The 8,236-nt window shown below is 38.4% G+C and overlaps 1 long non-coding RNA gene across 1 annotated transcript; it reads left to right on the top strand.

Moving 5' to 3' along the window:
• Window positions 1-2,804: 2,804 nt before the first annotated feature.
• On the top strand, window positions 2,805-3,632 carry LOC112441995 (uncharacterized). The gene is made up of 2 exons (XR_003029951.2): window positions 2,805-3,297; window positions 3,546-3,632. It is a non-coding gene; the product is annotated as an uncharacterized lncRNA (long non-coding RNA).
• The last annotated feature ends 4,604 nt before the right edge of the window (window positions 3,633-8,236 follow it).

Genomic DNA, 8,236 nt, shown 5'->3' with positions numbered 1-8,236 from the left:
TTAGCAACCTCTTTGATGTATATGATTGAGTTTTACAACAAGCAGGTGCTAGGAAACAAACAATTAAGTTTAAAGGGGAGAACCATGACTCTACATAATGGGAGGGATGTCTCCATGGTTAATCTAACTGGGACAGCCTGACCTCAACTACAATCTCCATTTGCCATCTATCAAGTGTCCAGGAGACCTGATTTTCCTTAGCATCAGTTTCCTTATTCTTGGGAGAGTTCAGGCCCAGTTCACATCCTGTCTTTAAGATGGATGACAGGCTTCAAGATGGAGTCTCTCTTGCTTTTCTCATAGTGGCCCCAACAGCCCTGGAAAACACATAGATTGGGAAGGCACCCAAGGGAAACTTAGGAGGTAATGAAAATGTTCTATATTTTGATTTGTGATTAAGTGGGTATGTATATGTTCAAACCTCTCCCAGAGCTGCAACTTTAAATGAATAACATAAAATACTATGTTTATAATGTACCTAAAGAAATAGGTGGAAAAAAATGCATTGGAAACTAAGTTCATTTCAATTTGAAGTTCTAGAATATAATTCAAAGAGGAAATGGTACTTGAACTAAGCATTCATTAGATAAATGATCATTATACTTCTATTCACCAGTCATTTATTAGGTATTAAGAACACCTAGAAGATAACACAGTTGACACCCTCAAGGAGCTTAGACCGGCAGTCATAGATGGTGAATAGATTGCCTGTGTATAAAAGGGAAGATTATTCCAGGCTAGACAAATGGGCTATAATAGGGAAGTGTGGGAGTGCATGAATTATTTATATTTTTAATTTCTTACTATATAAGAAATGAAAAATAGTTCAGTTTTATGGAGTACAATTGCATTGAATAATATGATAATCCCAAATCCAAGTTTCTCTACCTTGTGTAGAAATAAATTCATTGTCTTTCTTTGTCTTTGTCTTTTTTCATTTTTCCTTCCTTCCTTTTTTATATTCCCTTTCTTCCTTTTACTTGTTTCTTTTTTCCAATAAACCTACATTGAATAAACCCAAATCACATGAATTATACACTTTGATGGACTCATTATATTAATATTATAATCATCTATCATTTGTATCACTAGAAAGAAGTTTAACAGGATTCTAAATTCCTAAGTAATCAACCTACCACAAATTGCCACATTGGGTTTCAAAGAGTGATATGCAAAAGATATTTGGAGATAATAATTCAAGTTACATTATTTTTTTCACCCTTAACTCCAATGCAAAGCTCTTATCCCTACTGTATCAATGTGAGATGGACAGTAGTAGGCTATGATGATTCTTTTTAACAGTCTGACTTGAGTCTTTGGTCTCTTTCCTCCAAGCCCATACTCTAATTATGATCTCATGGAAAAATTAATTTTTTTTTCCATTGAGGTCTAGGACAAGATTGGCACACACTCATTTAAACCCAGGCCTTCTCAGAACTGCAAAAGCCTTCATATCACAAAACATCACAGCAAAATAGTTGCTAGAAACACTTTGAAGATGGAGATATTTGGATTCTAAGGCCAATTCTGCTACCTGCTTGACCTTGAGAATGCTGTTTACCCTCCTGATCTTCAGTTTCTTCTTTGGAAACCATTGTTGCATTTATGGCAACCAGTGTTTAAAGAGTTCTATAGACACTCATTTAATGCACAAAACAATGGGGGAAAAGGGCGGTTATTTTTTACTTCATTTTACAAATGAAAACCCAAAGAAAAGTCAGCTTAACTATTAGTACCTTGCCAAGGTCCATAATTTGTGACAAAGAGACCATTTTGAAACCTAGTCTGGGTCCAGAGTCCACATTTTTTATGACTACTATGGAACACTCTTACACTGTTGGTGGGAATGCAAACTAGTACAGCCACTATGGAGAACAGTGTGGAGATTCCTTAAAAAACTGGAAATAGAACTGCCTTATGATCCAGCAATCCCACTGCTGGGTATACACACTGAGGAAACCAGAAGGGAAAGAGACACGTGTACCCCAGTGTTCATCGCAGCACTGTTTATAATAGCCAGGACATGGAAGCAACCTAGATGTCCATCAGCAGATGAATAGATAAGAAAGCTGTGGTACATATACACAATGGAGTATTACTCAGCCATTAAAAAGAATACATTTGAATCAGTTCTAATGAGATGGATGAAACTGGAACCTATTATACAGAGTGAAGTAAGCCAGAAAGAAAAACACCAATACAGTATACTAATGCATATATATGGAATTTAGAAAGATGGTAACAATAACCCTGTGTACGAGACAGCAAAAGAGACACTGATGTATAGATCAGTCCTATGGACTCTGTGGGAGAGGGAGAGGGTGGGGAGATTTGGAAGAATAGCATTGAAACATGTATAATATCATGTATGAAACAAACAAAAAAAAGATAACTGGTATTGAAAATAACAATAGTACTTTCTCCTAGACTTATTTCAAAGATACACTCAACACATGTAAACTTCTCAGTTCTTAGCCTATAGTAAATATTCAATTTAGGGTGGTAATCATTCTCAAATGCAAAAATAGTAATACTATCATTTTCTAATGAGGGTTAAATAAAATGATGAATATAAAGAACTCAGAAATTAATAAATAATGATCAATAATAATTATTGTTATTATTATTTTACCAGTTATAAAGGGGGCTTCCCAGGTGGCTCTAGTGGTAAAGGATTTGCCTGCCAATGCAAGAGACATAAGAGATATGGGTTTGATCCCCAGGTGGGGAAGATCCCCTGGAGGAAGGTATGGCAACCCATTCAGTATTCTTGCCTGGAGAATCCCATAGACACAGGAGCCTAGCAGGCTACTAGGCCTAGTGGGGCCATAGGGTTGCAAAGAGTCAGACACTACTGAAGTGATTTAGCACCTACACACAGCCATAAAGGGCAGTCTTGAAACAAAGTTCACAAGAGGGAAACCAGACAGGTGTCACTTCCACTTCCTGGGCAGTATGGGAGCAAGGCTTACTTCCCTTGCTTGTAGCAGTGGCAGTCAAAAGGAAAAAACAAAAAACAGAGGGGAATTCAAATTGAGCTCATTACATGAATTGAGAAGGAATTACTCTTTCACTTCCACCTGACGCATCTATCCCCCATAACTATGACCTCATAATGCTCTTGATCCATACCATTATTATTATACTTGGAGGGGTGAGAAGGTCGGCAGTAAGCACCCTTTAGTTGTTGAAGTGTTTCACCTAATGGGAGAAAGAAATTATTTTTGCAGTTTCACATGGAGAAGACACTGGGAGAATGCTTTATGCTACCAGCAAATCCAGTCATTCAAGCCCCAAGTATGTCTTTTACTTACAATTCCAGTGTTAAAGTAACTTTCTAGGTCCAAGAGAGAGGTGTTCCTGCCCAGGGTCCATGTCAGCAAATGGAAACCTGCATACCTTTCTGTGCCTGCAAATACTCTACTCGAACACAGTGAAAGGATTTCAATCTAAAATGATAGGAAATGGAGAATCTGAGGCATGTGCTCTCAGAAAAAGGAACCTTAAGAACTGAGATTAATTTTATGTAAATTCCTGATTTACAGATGACAGAAACTTAGCTCCTGAACCATGAACATCTGCCAAGAATCTCTACCCATCCTCAGGCCAATAAACTAACTTTCTGGACTATGGCTGGACTCTGCCTGGCCTGCACCCCTTGCTCCTAAACGCAGCCCACGCCAACCTTCAATGGAGGTTCCCAGGTAGCTCAGGGGTAAAGAATCCGCCCGCTAATGTAAGAAACTCAAAAGAGGACAGCTGGATCCCTGGGTTGGGAAGATCCCCTGGAATAGAAAATGGGAACCCACTCTAGTATTCTTGCCTGGAAAATCCCAGGGGCAGAGGAATGTGGCGCGCTACGGTCCGTGGGATTGCAAGGAGTCTGACAGGAAACACAGCCCTCAATGGATTTTCCCAAAGGTTAGTACAGCAGGTTTTGCCGATTGCAGATCCACTATCACACGGAATGAATTTCTACTTCTCAAATCGTATTTTGTAAAGAAAAAAAAAAAAGTATGCTTTGGAACAGGCCCTCACTAAATGATCACTAAATGAATAAATAAATAGGTCACCCAAGTTTATTACTGAAACTAAAGACTGAAGAAGTAGAGTTGTTTTTTTTTTTTAATTGCCCTATGAATTTGAGAATGTGGTCAGTCACTTCAGTCATTTAGGATTCTTTGCAACCCCATGGACTGTAGCCTGCCAGGCTTCTCTGTCCCTGGGATTCTCCATGCAAGAATACTGGAGTGGGTTGTCATGCCCTCCTCCTGGTGATCTTCTCGACCCAGGGATCCAGCGGGCATTTCCTGCACTTCCTGCACTGCAGGCAGATTCTTTACCCACTGAGCCAACTGGGAAGCCCCCAAATTTGAGAATAAATAGATCCAAAAGTGAAAATTTTCTTCTTCACTGTAAGTACTTAGATAACATATGCAAACCGATGGATACAATGTCTACATTCTAGTCCCTTTCCCTTTTTATAAAAAATGAATTTCCACGCCACAAGCCACGTGGCCGTGGCCGCGGCCGCAGCGGGCGCTGGGAATCCCGCCGCCGGGTGTTCAGCATGCGCAGTCACGGCTGGCCGGAACTTCGTCCGCGGCTTGTGGAGCGAAGGGCTTGGGGAGGAGTTTGAGGAGAACCTGCGTCAATTGTGATGAGAATCCTAGTGGATGGACAGTGACCCCTTCCTTTTTAAAAATGTCTCACTTGGCAGAGTACTGTGACACCAAGAGGAATTTAATGAAATTTCATTATGTCTGGGGGGGAAAAAGTACTTTCTTTCAGTGAAGAAACAGCACGTCAGAGGAGTGTGGAGAAGCCCTGAGTGTCTCAAACCAGCCAAAAACTCAGGTGGCCCTAGGCAGGGAGGATGACGTTCACCTACGATGGGTAAGAAACTCCATTTGTGTCTCATGTTCCTTTCTACTTGGTGCTGAAACTAGACTTATTATATGATACCTCTTCTGGAAGTAAAATCTTAAGTATTTTAACAGAGTTCATCTGCTACTACCAACCCTTATTTTTTGCTGTTTTAATTGCAAGGTGCTTCTGACACATCTAATCCAAAGAGCTCATTAAATACCAGCAGTAAAAGCTTTAACGTCAATCATGCAGAAACTATTTGGATATGACGAATTATTTTTTATTATTATATAAATTTATTAAAAGCACAATTTCATGGCCAAGGAATTTAAATCAGATAAACCAATTTATACTTATGTAAACAAATATCATAAGAACTACATAAAAAATTAAATATCACCAGAATCAAAGTTACATCTCTTGCACATGGAATTAAAAGTTTTTATATTATTTTTTTCTACCAAATGTTTGTCACTGTTCATAGATATAAATTAGTTAATCCTTGTGATTTAAAACTCAATTAAACTTTAGGATATTTTCTTGTTTAAAATTTAATATAAAGTGATAAAAATAAAGATATATGCAAAGAAAAATTAGTTATAATATGAACATTTTAATGAATTTTCTTTGCTCTCATATAAAAATATAGACTTAAATATATCCAAATTTCAACACTTGGCCTCCTTCATTGATTTCATCAGTTATATTTGTGGCCCAGTAATCCAATCTTGTGGAAAAGGCAATGGCACCCCACTCCAGTACTCTTGCCTGGAAAATCCCATGGATGGAGGAGCCTGGAAGGTCACAGTCCATGGAGTTGCTAAGAGTCAGACAAGACTCAGCGACTTCACTTTGACTTTTCACTTTCATACATTGGAGAAGGAAATGGCAACCCACTCCAGTGTTCTTGCCTGGAAAGTCCCAGGGCGGGAGGAGCCTGGCGGGCTGCCTCTCTGGGGTTGCACAGAGTCGGACACGACTGAAGCAACTTAGCAGCAGCAGCAATCCAATCTTGAGTCACTTTTCTAATTTATGTATGTAATTTAAGTTTAAAATTTGCCTAGTGGCTATTTCAATACTTGTCACTTCATGAATTGTAAGGTAATATATTTACATGAAAAGAAAGATGATAAGTCAGTGGTATGAATCATTATATTAAGGTCGTAATTATGAGCCATTAACTTACATTCTTTTGAAAAGCTTTCAGAATCCCTAATACAGTTCAGACTTATTTTGTAGATGGAACTCTTCTGTTCCTAGAGTTGCCTTTTACAGACTTGATTGTAAATTTCTGTTCCATACAATGCCATACTACCTTTTTAAATAGAAAAGCACACGATAATAAGTCTATTATTATTTATTATGTTTTTAACTTTATTTGGCTGTCTCATTCTTAGTTGTGGCATGTGGCACCTTGAATTGGAAGCATAGAGTCTTAGCTACTGGACCACCAGGGAAGTCCCCAAATATATTATTATTAATGATTTAGGTTGGCTTACTTTGGAGGTTATTCCTTAGAGTTCAATTACATGAGTTGAGAAGTTATTTTAACTCTGTGTTTACAGAGTTATATTGAAATACAACATTACCTTCCCCCACCAAGGGAGTAAATTTTTAATAAATAGGTATCAGGACCAGATTTTGGTTCCTGTCTTAAGAAAATGTATGTTGGATTTTAGTTTGAGATTTAGGATAATTTTAAACAAAATAATATCAAACGTTGAACTATGACTTGAAACTGTCCACATCAGTATCAGCTCTTATGTATGAAACACTATAAAGTCTATCTTCTCTTTCTAATTTATTTGACTTGCTATATTCTAGTGATATGGAAATGCCACACAGTAGGGAATAGTTTAGGTGCTGATATCATTATTTTCTCAGAATCATTACCTGTTATGATCCTCTGTTTTCTAGTTCAGTTCAGTCGCTCAGTCATGTCCGACTCTTTGCAACCCCATGGATTGCAGCATGCTAGGCTTACCTGTCCATCACCAGCTCCTGGAGCTTACTCAGACTAATGTCCATCAAGTCAGTGATGCCATCCAACCATCTCATCCTTTGTCATTCCCCTCTCCTCCTGCCTTCAGTCCTTCCCATCATCAGGGTCTTTTCCAGTGAGTCAGTTCTTTGCATCACATGGCCAAAGTATTGGAGCTTCAGCTTCAGCATCAGTCCTTCCATTGAATGTTCAGGACTTATTTCCATTTTGAATGGACTGGTTTGATCTCCTTGCCCTCCAAGGGACTTTCAAGAGTCTTCACCAACACCACAGTTCAAAAGCATCAATTCTTTGGCGCTCAGCTTTTTTTATAGTCCAACTCTCACATCCCTACATGACTACTGGAAAAACCACAGCTTTGACTAGACAGACCTGACAGACAGGCAAAGTAATGTCTCTGCTTTTTAATATGCTCTCTAGGTTGTCATAGCTTTTCTTCCAAGGTGCAAGCATCTCTTAATTTCATGGCTACAGTCACCATCTGCAGTGATTTTGGAGCCCCCCAAAATAAAGTCTCTCACTGTTTCCATTTTTTCCCCGTCTATTTGCCATGAAGTGATGAGACCAGACGCCATGATCTTAGTTTTCTGAATGTTGAGCTTTAAGCCAACATTTTCACTCTCCTTTCACTGTCATCAAGAGGTTCTTTAGTTTTCTTCTTCACTTTCTGCCATTAGGGTGGTGTCATCTGCATATTTGAGGTTATTGCTATTTCTCCCAGCAATCTTGATTCCAGCTTGTGCTTCATCTAGCCCGGCATTTCACATGATGTACTCTGCCTATAAGTTAAATAAGGAAGGTGATAATATACAACCTTCACATACTCCTTTCCCAATTTAGAACCTGTCTGTTGTTCCATGTCCAGTTCTAACTGTTGCTTCTTGACCTGCATACAGATTTCTCAGGAGGAAGGTCAAGTGGTCTGCTATTCCCATTTCTTTAAGAATTTTTCACAGTTCATTGTAATCCACACAGTCAAACCTTTGATGTAATCAATAAAGCACAAGTAGATGTTTTTCTGGAACTCTTTTGCCTTTTTGATGATCCAACTTTTTCTGCTTTCTATATCACATTCAAACAGGTAAAATAATGTAAAATAAAAATTAAGCCTAACAACAAAAAAAAACATTTCTCATAGGAATACAAGTGACCATGGTATCAGCACTGTGGAATGCATGTTGCTATTTATTTTCTTTAAATACTTACCTCTGCAACTGGACTCCTAGTTCAGTAGAGAAACAAAAATTCAGGTAGCTTTATTTCCCCGAGATATAGCTGTCATTTGGTTTGCATACTGTATTCTGCACAGTAGAAGTAAAGCTTTCATGATAATTGTTCCATTATACTATGTATTGGTTTCTTGAT

This window comes from Bos taurus, chromosome 17, assembly GCF_002263795.3.
Source record: "Bos taurus isolate L1 Dominette 01449 registration number 42190680 breed Hereford chromosome 17, ARS-UCD2.0, whole genome shotgun sequence".
NCBI lineage: Eukaryota > Metazoa > Chordata > Mammalia > Artiodactyla > Bovidae > Bos > Bos taurus.
The sequence above is the reverse complement of the archived record's forward strand: the minus strand, read 5'-3'. Positions and strand labels throughout refer to the sequence as shown.